Genomic DNA, 12,853 nt, shown 5'->3' on the forward strand with positions numbered 1-12,853 from the left:
CATTTCAGGGCCATCTTTAGAATCCGTTCTGCATGTTGAGTTGGGCTATCTCAGCACTGATTCCATGAGCTTCTCTTTTATTTGGCTATGTGAAGAAATATATCAGTTTGATCTCTTGTTATTTGCTCTTATAAAAATGTAGTACACAGTGTGCGTTAGTTTGTGCAAAATTAATATTCACTTAAAGACAAAAGCACCATTTCCCAAAGTCTTTCCCCCCCTCTAAATAAAACAATCATCATGATGCTCTCTATCTTCATCTTTTTTTTAATTTTGTTTTTTTGTTTTTAAAATTTACATCCAAATTAGTTAGCATGTAGTGCAACAAAGATTTCAGGAGTAGATTCCTTAGTGCCCCTTCCCCATTTAGCCCATCCCTCCTCCCACAACCCCTGCCGTAACCCTCAGTTTGTTCTCCATATTTATGAGTCTCTTCTGTTTTGTCCCCCTCCCTGTTTTTATCTTATTTTTGTTTCCCTTCCCTTATGCTCATCTGTTTTGTCTCTTAAAGTCCTCATATGAGTGAAGCCATATGATTTTTGTCTTTCTTTGACTAATTTCGCTTAGCATAATACCCTCCAGTTCCATCCATGTAGTAGCAAATGGCAAGATTTCATTCTTTTTGATTGCCAAGTAGTACTCCATTGTATATATGTATACTACATTTTTCTTTATCCATTCGTCCATTGATGGGCATTTGGGCTCTTTCCATACTTTGGCCATTGTTGATAGTGCTGCTATAAACATGGGGGTGCATGCGTCCCTTCGAAACAGCACACCTGTATCCATTGGATAAATGCCTACTAGTGCCATTGCTGGGTCGTAGGGTAGTTCTATTTTTAGTTTTTTGAGGAACCTCCATACTGTTTTCCAGAGTGGCTGCACCAGCTTGCATTCCCACCAACAATGCAAAAGAGATCCTCTTTCTCCGCATCCTCGCCAACATCTGTTGTTGCCTGAGTTGTTAATCTTAGCCATTCTGACAGGTGTGATGTGGTATCTCATTGTGGTTTTGATTTGCATTTCCCTGATGATGAGTGATGTGGAGCGTTTTTTTCATGTGTCGGGTGGCCATCTGGATGTCTTCTTTGGAGAAGTGTCTATTCATGTCTTTTGCCCGTTTCTTCACTGGATTATTTGTTTTTTGGGTGTTGAGTTTGATAAGTTCTTTATAGATTTTGGATACTAACCCTTTATCTTAACTGTCATTTGCAAATATCTTCTCCCATTCCATCAGTTGCCTTTTAGTTTTGCTGATTGTTTCCTTCGCTATGCAGAAGCTTTTTATTTTGATGAGGTCCCAGTAGTTCATTTTTGCTTTTGTTTCCCTTGTCTCTGGAGACGTGTTGAGTAAGAAGTTTCTGTGGCCAAGATCAAAGAGGTTTTTGCCTGCTTTCTCCTTGAGGATATTGATGGCTTCCTGTCTTACATTTAGGTCTTTCATCCGTTTTGAGTTTATTTTTGTGTATGGTGTCAGAAAGTGGTCCAGATTCATTCTTCTGCATGTTGCTGTCCAGTTTTCCCAGCACTACTTGCTGAAGAGACTGTGTTTATTCTATTGGATGTTCTTTCCTGCTTTGTCAAAGATTAGTTGGCCATACGTTTGTGAGTCCATTTCTGGGTTCTCTATTCTGTTTCATTGATCTGAGTGTCTGTTCTTGTGCCAGTACCATACTGTCTTGATGATGACAGATTTGTAGTATAGCTTGAAGTCTGGGATTGTGATGCCTCCTGCTTTGGTTTTCTTCTTCAGATTGTTTTGGCCATTTGGGGTCTTTTCTGGTTCCATACAAATTTTAGGATTATTTTTTCTAGCTCTGTGAGGAATGCTGGTGTTACTTTGATAGGGATGGCATTGAATATGTAGATTGCTTTGGGTAGCGTCAACATTTTGACAATATTTGTTCTTCCTATCCAGGAGCATGGAACCTTTTTCCATTTTTTTGTGTCTTCTTCAATTTCTTTCATAAGCTTTCTATAGTTTTTATGTATAGATTTTTCACCTCTTTGGTCAGATTTATTCCTAGGTATTTTATGGTTTTTTTGTGCAACTGTAAATGGGATTGATTCCTTGATTTCTCTTTCTATCGCTTCATTGTTAGCGTATAGGAATGTGACCGATTTCTGTGTGTTGATTTTATATCCTGCAATTTTGCTGAATTCATAAATCAATTCTGGCAGTTTTTTGGTGGAATCTTTTGGCTTTTCCATATAGAGTATCATGTCATCTGCAAAGAGTGAAAATTTGACCTCCTCCTGGCCGATTTGGATGCCTTTTATTTCTTTGTGTTGTCTGATTGCAGAGGCTAAGACTTCCAATACTATGTTGAATAACAGTGGCGAGAGTGGACATCCCTGTCTTCTTCCTGACTTTAGGGGGAAAGCTCTTAGTTTTTCCCCATTGAGGATGATATTAGCGTTGGGTCGTTCATATATGGCTTTTATGATCTCGAGGTACGCTCCTTCTATCCCTACTTTCCTGAGGGTTTTTATCAAGAAAGGATGCTATATTTTGTCAAATGCTTTCTCTGCATCTGTTGAGAGGATCATATGGTTCTTGTCCTTTCTTTTATTGATGTGATGAATCACGTTAATTGTTTTGCAGATATTGAACCAGCCCTGCATCCCAGGTATAAATCCCACTTGGTCGTGGTGATAATTTTTTTAATGTATTGTTGGATCTGGTTGGCTAATATCTTGTTGAGGATTTTTGCATCCATGTTCATCAGGGAAATTGGTCTATAGTTCTCCTTTTTAGTGTGGTCTCTGTTTGGTTTTGGAATCAAGGTAATTCTGGCTTCATAGCAAGAGTTTGGAAGTTTTCCTTCCATTTCTATTTTTTGGAACAGTTTCAAGAGAATAGGTGTTAACTCTTCCTTAAATGTTTGGTAGAATTCCCCTGGAAAGCCATCTGGCCCTGGACTCGTTTTTTGGCAGATTTTTGATTACTAATTTGATTTCCTTACTGGTTATGGGTCTGTTCAAATTTTCTATTTCTTCCTATTTCAGTTTTGGTAGCGTATATGTTTCTAGGAATTTGTCATTTCTTCCAGATTACCCATTTTATTGGCATATAATTGCTCATAATATTCTCTTATTGTTTTGATTTCTATTGTGTTGGTTGTGATCTCTCCTGTTTCATCCTTGATTTTATTTATTTGGGTCCTTTCTTTTTTCTTCTTGATCAAACTGGCTAATGATTTATCAATTTTGTTAATTCTTTCAAAGAACCAGCTTCTGGTTTCATTGATCTGTTCTACTATTTTTTTGGTTTTGATAGGATTAATTTCTGCTCTAATCTTTATTATTTCCTGTCTTCTGCTGGTTTGGGGTTTTATTTGCTGTTCTTCTTCTATCTTCTTAAGGTGTAAGGTTAGGGAGTGTTTCTGAGATCTTTCTTCCTTCTTTAGGAAGGCCTGGATTGCTATATACTTTCCTCTTATGACCGCCTTTGCTGCGTCCCAGAGGTTTTGGGTTGTGGTGTTATCATTTTCATTGACTTCCATATACTTTTTAATTTCCTCTTTAACTGCGTGGTTAGCCCATTCATTCTTTTTTTTTTTTTTTTCCTGGAGTTTAAACTTTATTAAATGAATATAGAGGACACTCAATATTACATTAGTTTCAGATGTTCAACATAGTGATTCAATAAGTTTATACATTATGCTGTGCTGATCACAAATGAATCTACCATCTATCACTGTATAATGCATCATGATTTCATTCACTGTATTCCTTAACTGTACCTTTTATTCCTGTGACTTACTCATTCCATAACCGGAAGCCTGTATCTCTCACACCCCTTCACCTATTTTGCCCTGACGCCACATCCTCCTTCTCTCTGGCAATCATCAGTTTGTTCTGTGTTTATAGGTCTGATTCTGCTTTCTGTTTATTCATTTGTTTTTCTTAGATTCCACATATGAATGAAGTCATATGATATTTCTCTTTCTATGACTTATTTCACTTAGCATAATCTCTTCCAGGTCCATCAATGTTGTCACAAATGGCATGATCTCATCCTTTTTTATGGCTGCATAATACGCCACTGTATATATGTACATGTGTGTGTACCACAGCTTCCTTATCCATTCATCTATTGATGGACACTTTTAGATTGCTTCCATATCTTTATTATTGTAAATAATGCTGCAATAAATATAGGGATACATATATCTTTTCGACTTAGTGTTTAGTTTTCTTTGAATTATTGGATCATATAGTATTTCTACTTTGATTTTTTTGAGGGACTTCCATACTGTTTTCCACAGTGGCCACACCAGTTTGCATTCCCAAGCCCATTCATTCTTTCGTAGGATGTTCTTCAGTCTCCAAGTATTTGTTACCTTTCCAATTTTTTTCTTGTGGTTGATTTCAAGTTTCCTAGCATTGTGAGCTATCTTACTCTTTTTAACTATCATCCAGATCCAGACATTTTATTATTTTGATTTCATTCATCACTTGCTCATCTTTTTCTATGCCCGTGTACTCTATGTATTATATTAACTCAATGTAATTGAGAAATTGTAACTCTAAGCACTTGGGAAGTAGTTCTGTAGGTCTGTTTTTCTGGAGGAAAACCCAGCCTTCTTACCTGGAAAGCGTGGAGTGTAGCATCTCATTTTGATCACCGTGTTGCCCTCCGTCTTGTAGAAATTCCCTCCTTTAGAAAGTCTTTGGGATAGAAGTTTGCATTTTCACAATTGTAGATAGAAATGTGTATCTTAGATTTTTTTTTTTAATCTATGTACATTTCTTAAAACTCTTAAACATCTGAACTCCCCATCATTCAGAAACTTGAGAATGCCAGCTTAATCAGATGCTGGAGAGGGGAGGCATCGAAAATAGCTTTATTTCTCTTATGGGAGTATAATCAATGAGCTAACAAATATAGACACTCGGTCCCTTTTGATGCTTCCATGCCTTGACATGGTGATAATGTTTAAAAAGGGAGAGGAGGGGGGATTGTAGGGCATTGAAGTTTGAAGGGATGAGAGACAGTTTTTACTGATTTTCACTTTTAGAAACTGCTTCATTTAATAGCCCTTCTCATTCTTTTGATTAGCTTCCAACAACTCACATTCCTTTGAAAATTCAGAGTACTGCTATTTTTGTGTGGATTTTTTTTTCCAGTGAGGATTACACTGGTTTAGTTTCACTGAACTATGAAGTATATGGAAAAACATGTTTTTTAGAATCTGTCAGAATATCTGTCTTAGGGAGGAGTCAGAACTCCCAAGAAGGGAGTTATCTTGTGTCTCCTGGAGAGGGAACAGAAAATCATTCATCATAATTTTATATATGTTTATAACATCATTTATTTCTTCCCCCTGTTCTTCTAATCCATAGTTGATTTAGGGAAAAATGAGTCAGGATGAAGTTCTGGGACTGTGGGGAGATCTCAAGAAACTAAGTTCTTAGCTTAAAGAGTTTATAACTAAGAAGATAGCAAATAAGGTATTAAATGTTCTCACATGAAGGATATTTAGTAATTTAGAGTACGTCATTTCAGAGGACATGAAGAACACTCCACAGAAGAAGCAAAGCCCTTCTAGATTTTAAGCCTCTTCTTGTAGCCCAGCTTATGGCTGTGTGAGACTTGACCATTATAATTATCACCGCATTGTTGATGGAAACATGGTTTGCATTCTCAGTATGTGCTGTGTTTCTATCCTTGGGTTAACCTATTAGATGGTTTCTTTGACGAACTCCTTACGCTTTGAATTCATTTTTCTAAAGTGTACGTAGCCACTGACATAACTAACAATTTGATTAATTGCCTATTTGAGAGTAGTGGGTAGAATTGAAATCTAATTTGCTTAGCACTTCACAAAAGATACCTGTATATGGAACAGGCCGTTAAAGGAGGCTTTATTTACATTGTATTGCACTCTGTCCTACTGAATTGCATTGATTATGTGCGTGGTCTGTACCTTTCATAGTGATTCCCTAAAAACGTTTTGGTTAAGATCATGCAACCTTTCTTGCATTACATGCAGAGGAAGTTCTCCATCCTTTTCTGCACTTAGGTGGCCAGCTTATTGAAGGTATTGATTTCAAGAAGGCAAACTCTGATTCGGGGTATGTTTGGAAATGACATCTCTAACATTCATGCCGAGTAAGCTTTGATCTTCATCTCTGTCTATCACCGCACTCATGAACTGAGAAATTGTCATGCACTGAATCCACCTCAACAAAAACCTGGTCCTGTAACCTGGACGTGGAAGAGGAAGTCACCTGGAGCCACTGGCAGGGTTTCCAGGGACTGAGGTGCAAGGAAGTAGGTGTGATCCTGTCCATTTGATAGAGACCGGGCTAAACAAAGTAAGACAAAATGGAAAACATGCACTTTTATACACTGATGGGTAAAACCAGAAGTTGTAAAAAAGAAACCATTCTGGGGCACCCGGGTGGCTCAGGCAGTTAAGCGTCTGATTCTTGATTTCAGCTCAGGTCATGATCTCATGGTTTTGTGAGTTTGAGCCCCATGTCGGGCTCTGCACTGACAGCACGGAACCTGCTTGAGATCCTCCCTCCCTCTCTTCCCCTCCCCTGCTCACACTTTCTCTGCCTTTCTCAAAAATAATAAAGAAAAAAGTTAAGGCAAATAAAAATTTAAACAGAAAAAAGAAATCATTCTAAGTTGGAGCAGGGGCCAGCAAACTTTTTCTGTAAATGGCCAGATAGTAAATACTTCAGGCTCTGCAGGCCAGCATCTGCATGGCCACTCCTCCACTTTGCCAGGGTAGAATGAAAACAGCCATAGACAACATTTAAGCGAATGAGTGTGGCTGTTTTCCAGTGAAACTTTATTTATAAAAACGAGGGGCAGGCAGGATTTGTCTTATAAGCCGTAGTTTGTAGACCCCCAGTTTTGAGCAGCGGGACCACCTGGAGGGCCTGTTTTTAAAACACTGATCGCTAACCCCACCCCATTTCTGAGTCAGCAAATTTGGAAATGGGGCTCAGTTATTTCCATTTCTAACAGGTCCCCCTGGTGATGCCTGGGGGGACCACGCATTGAGAGCCATTGAGCTACAGGGAAAGAGATGGGAAATGTCTCCTTCCCAGTTATTTGTTTTCTGTCCTTTGGCAGGGAGATGGAATATGTTAAGACTTGGTGTTGCCCTTATAAAATTTCAGGCAATTATTGTTTTACAGGAACTTTGTTTCCATCTTTTTCGCTCCATCTGCCAGTCTCCTCATAAATACGTTTTCCAAACTTGAAAGCCTTCTTGCGCATTTTTCTTATCAGGGTACATTCTGCTCAGCAGTCTCTGCTCCCAGGATTCACATTTTATGGGGGACGAGAGATAAGTAATGGGACAGATTCCTCCCTCTTTGTTTTTCCCCATAATAGCCAATACTCAGTCAGCACCTCCTGCGGCCCAAGCACTATTCCAGGTGCTTTACGTATATTGATTCATTTAACGTGCACTTCAGGGTGGTTGGAGAAGTGACGGAATCCTGGGAGTCTCGGGATGGCCACCTGAGTCTGTTACGTGCTGATCTGGGCCCCACTGTGTCTTCTCTCTAGTCTGCCCTCGTTGCTTCCCACCTCCTCCTCATTCTGGCTTCCTGCCTCTGAAGGAGAAGGATAAAAAACTTTTCTTTCAGCTGAGTCGGGGGACTTTCTGGGGCAGCAGCGACTGCTGGTGACATCAGCATGAGTAGCCCTCGGTGCTGGGGGCTGTGAGGAGGGCCGCACCGGCTGAGGCCCAACTGGCCTGATTCTAATTGCCGACATTGAGCTGATGTTATTCTTGGCCCAGGACAGAGCGATTACTCAGTAGTTTCTGTTAAAGTGATCCTTTGTTAAACTTCTGCTCCCAGCCCCCTTCTCCTTCCCTCCCACTCTCTTCTCTGCCTCATCCAGACTGAAAAAAAGCCCAAAAAGCAGAAAACTTAAGGACATTTTGATGGCCAAGGCAGAATTGCTGAAACTTCTTTGAGCGACAGACGGACGAAAGGGGGGATTTTAAATACATCTGGATTTTTCGCTGGTTCCGTTCTTGTTCCAAAGCCCTTCCATTTTTAGTAGACTTGATTTTGCACATAGTGAGGTAACTCAAGGTACGAGAAAATGGTGCGTCCTGAATTCCTTCCCCTCCATCTGTCCTTGACTTCCCCCTTTCCACCAGACTCTGTCTTGCCCGACTCACCTAGATGCAGTAGGGGCCGGCGGAAGCTACTGTTCCTATAACAAGTTGTGGGGGGAAGGGGTGGGCAGCTCTGGGGGCATACCGAGGGGTCTTTCAGTATGCTAGTAACACCTTGGGTGCCGTGTGTCACGAGCCCTTTGCTGACGGTATGTGTGTGCATGCATCACCTCACAGGTGTGGAAAGGATTCCCATAGAAGCCCAGCCAAGTCTTGTTACACTGCTCCTAAAAGTCCATGGCATGTGTCTAGAAAAATTCTGCTCTCCCCTACAGGAATGAATAGTGTTTCTCCATTACCTTCAGCTGCTGTGTGTTTGTTTTGTGGGGGAGGGGAAAGAAAGAGAAATTCAGCAGGCACCCGGGCTTTTCCAGGAAGCCAGCAATAACACCCTCGCTCCTCAGCATGGCACGAAGAGAGCAGGCAAACAGGCTGACTGTGCAGGGGGAGTCTTTCCACGTCCTTCTAACAGTATCCAGGAGGAGGGGTGGACTAGGGGTATTTAGGGGGAAGAATGTGTGCACGTGTGCTTAGGTTTCCGGAGCATGTTGGCCTGTATGGCATAATCTACTGTTTTGTTTTTTGGGGGTTTTGGTTCCATTTTGTTTATCCTTCTGACTTTTATCAGGAACTCATACAACACTTAGTTTCTAGATGATGATGATGATGATGTAGATGATGATGATTGATTGATTGATTGGTTTTCCTAGAACCATTTGATTTAGTAGATTTTGCCAAGCCAAACTCTTTTCTTCTTGCCTAATAAAAATACGTTGAAAATATGTGAAATGATACATGTAAAACTACATTTAACTGTTTTGGAAATAGATCCTCTGAACGGACTTTACAGTCAGATAATCTTCAGTTTAAATCTTGGTTCTGTCCTTTGGGATGTCTGGGTGGCTCAGACAAGTCAGTCAAGCTTCCGAGTCTTGATTTCAGCTCAGGTCATGATCTCACAGTTCATGGGATTGAGCCCTACACCAGGCTCAGTGCTGACAGCGTGGAGCCAGCTTGGGATTCTCTCTCTCCCTCTCTCTCCCTCTGCCCCTCCCCTGTACTCGCTTTCTCTTTCTCTCTCTCTCAAAATAAATAACTTAACATAATCTTGGTTCTGTCTAGCCTATGGCTGGGACAGGTTATTCAAACTTCTTTGGACCTCGGTTTATCTCTAATATGGAGATGATAATATATAGACCTGGGTTATCATGAGGATTGTATGTCTCAGGATGTTATCATGTGCCAAGCACTGAACCAGGAGTTATATTTGTATTATTGCATTGAATCCTCACAGTTGCCCTCTTATTAGTCCTATTTTTAACAGACAAAACAGAGCATCACTTATGTGACTTTCTCAGGGTCACGTAAATAATAAATGGAAGGACTGGGCTTTAACCCAGGTATGCAGGCAGGTGTAGCATCCAGCCTCTGGACCGACATGCTATATGGCACCACCCTCACAATATATTAAAGCATTCGTATATTTTGTATATATTGATCTATGTGTATTATTACATGAACTGTAAGTAGCAATGTACTGAGAACAAGTGTACTTATTGGCACCTATAAAACCGTGCTTGAAAAGTTATCTTCAGCTATTGGAACTAGTCTGCTACTGTTCACATACGCTGTCATAAGAGAGGAAGGTCTGCTTTGTAAACATATTTAAACTCGGGTCTAGACATTATCTCAGTTATCTCAGATTGTTAAATGTCTTAAGAAGGTGTTCCTGGGCGGAAAACTCTTGGAAATGCCCATAATTTACCTTCTTTGTGCTTTTATTAGTTAGTAACAGGGTTAGGGACTACTGAGTTGTGCAGTATCCTGAAATATGTTCTAGAAGTTTGAAGATATGGAGCACTTGTGTGGGCTGTTATTAATAACATGGAAATTACCTCTCCAGTTATCACTTTGTCCTTTCCACCCTGTTATTGTCGCTGGTCATAGTATTTTAATTTTATTTCTATGCTGGTGTTTTTGAGAAGACTGCTAGGACACATGACAGGTGTCTACAAATGTGACTACCATAGATGATACTTTTGCATGATTAATATTACGCTTCCTTTTTCAACTCCATATAAATCTGATTCTTAGTGCGTTATTATAATATAGACATCAGTTCATTAAGCTGATTCATCACTACTGGTAATAGAAGTCCCCTGATTACCACCGGGTAGTTTTCTAAGCTGTTGCTAGAGTAGTATCCCTCTGTGATCTTGGAGGGAGGGAGGTGAGGGGCAGGGAAGTGGACGCAGAGTGAGTGCCTCCTGTGTGCTCAATGTAGCATTATCTCTATCCTACTGAGGAGGGAATTCAAAGAGTTTAAGCATGTTAGACAAGGTTGCATAGCTAGCTAATTGCAGAGATAATATTCAAACCAGGTCAGAAGACTTCCAAAGCTCTTTTCCACTCTACCTCTCTCCCTCTTGAGAGAAGTGACCCTTCGTTTTCTTCTTGTTTTACACATGTATCATGAGTCAGATAAGACATTCCAAATTTATTGTTGTTGCTGCTACTATAGACCCAAACACACACAATCTGAAAGAAAGGATCAACATAACGAATCGAAATACAGAACTGTGCTTGGTTGTGAGAATGTTAAAAGGCAACTGTTCACCTACCAGCTGCTTGGAATCGGCCTTGTTTGTTGTATGACCTTAAATGTGTTTTTACTCCAGTTGCCTGGTGACCAGTTTCATTCCCCGCCCTTACTCTGTCACCTATGCTTTGTTTGTGTTTGTCTGTGGGCATATGAGGGACTCACAGCAGTAACTGTGTGAGCTGATGAAAAACCTCATTCCTAAAGATACAGAACCCCACCCATCTGAAGAGGATGCTGCCGCAGGAAGAAGCGTGGATGACAGCAAGTCCTGGGCAAGATGCACAGTAGGTCAACCGTGTGAGATTCTGAGCCAAATAAAACAAACCGTACGTTTGAAGGCAGAGACAAATTAGATATTTATGAATTCTGAATTTAAAGTTGTAAGGGAACTTAGAGATTGCCTTGTCTGATTATTTCATTTTACTCATCAGATGTCAGACACAGACACATTATCAGGAGAACAAGAGCCCTGATATAGAAGAATTCCCTAAACTTGCTAGCCAATAAAAGATAAGGGACAATGGAAAATGATGCTATGAATTATCCTTTTTTAACCAATTGAACTCTTGATCTGGGGTCATTGCTGATCATTTGAGATTATCTTTACTTATATACATACATACATACATACATACATATATACAAACTTATGTTAACTCTTAAGTAAGAAAAATTTGCTTGTAGGCATTTTTTTTTTCAAGCTTTCTTAGAGTAAAGCTAGTGAAATCTGGGTCTTTCAAATGCATCTGATGAAAATTGGGCACATTGCTAAGTTTGCTTTAGATTTGCTCTGGAAGGGAAATATGATTTCAGCGGATTTGCTTTAAAGGGGAGTCAGCATAGCATAAATAAGGAAGGCAGCGTTGTATAATGAGCTCTGAAATCATCCTCTTCCATGGGCGTGGACCCCCAGCTTACTACTTAGTAGCTGTGCCATCATGGACAAATTATGGAACCTTTTGTGCCTTGGTTTCTTCCTCTGTATATGGAGATGACGATGGGAGCCGCCTCAATGGTTTGGGAGGATTAAATGCGATAATTGCATGTAAAGTGTTTAGGACGATGTTGACCCATGGTGAAAGCTCAGTAAAAATCCATAACTTGTTTTTCATTATGGTAAAAACACATAGCACGAATTTACCCTCTTAACAATTTTAAGTGTATACTATAGTATTGTTGACGCTGTATGAACATTGTTGTATAACAGATCAATAACACTTTTTCATCTTGGGTGATTGAAACTCTGTATTCATTGAACAACTCCCTGTGTTCTCCTCCCCCTGACTCCTGGCAACCACTATTCTACTTTGTGTTTCTATGAGTGTTATTACTTAGATACCTCATATAAGTGGGATCATATAGTACTCATCTTTTTCGTGACTGGCTTATTTCACTTATCAGAATGTTCTGAAAGTTCATCCATGTTGTACTATATTACAGGATTTCTTTCTTTTTTGAAGACTGAATGACATTCTGCGATATGTATATACATTATCTTTATCCATTCATCTATTGAGGGGCATTTAGAATGCTTCCACATCTTAACTGTTGTGAATAATGCCTCAGTGAACATAGGTGTGCAGATATCTCTTCTATTATGTATTACTTTTAACCTTAAATATACATAGCGTTATAATTTCAACCTGGGGGCTTTAGTTACCCCCTGCCCCCATGCTGGAAGCAGAATTGGTTAAAATGATCTTAAGTTGTTTTAGAAGTTCAAGGCTCAGAAAATATTAATTGGCTACATGATTTTTTTTAACTTAAATTTATTTATTTGGACAATTGAAAATAAATGCATATGAATTTGTTCACAATTGCTAGAGAGAGATGTGAGAAGAATATAGAAAGGATGATTAATACCATGATAAGATGATGAAAAGAATGATACGGGGGGGGGGGGGGCGTGCCTCGGTGGCTCAGTCCATTGAGCATCTGACTTCAGTTTAGGTCATGATCTCATGGGTTGTAGGTTGGAGCCTGCTTCGAATTCTGTGTCTCCCTCTCTGTCGGTGCCTCCCCAGTTTGTGCTCTGTCTCTCAAAAATAAATAAATGTTTTTAAAATTTTTTTTAAAAGAATGAGGGGCGCTT

At 39.8% G+C, this 12,853-nt stretch overlaps 1 protein-coding gene across 28 annotated transcripts in view; it reads left to right on the top strand.

Moving 5' to 3' along the window:
• The window catches only part of TTLL5 (tubulin tyrosine ligase like 5), a 300,979-nt gene that overhangs the window by 197,930 nt on the left and 90,196 nt on the right, over positions 1–12,853 (top strand). The gene's annotated exons all lie outside the window — the stretch shown is intronic.

Source organism: Leopardus geoffroyi, chromosome B3 (assembly GCF_018350155.1).
Source record: "Leopardus geoffroyi isolate Oge1 chromosome B3, O.geoffroyi_Oge1_pat1.0, whole genome shotgun sequence".
Taxonomy (NCBI): Eukaryota; Metazoa; Chordata; class Mammalia; order Carnivora; family Felidae; genus Leopardus; species Leopardus geoffroyi.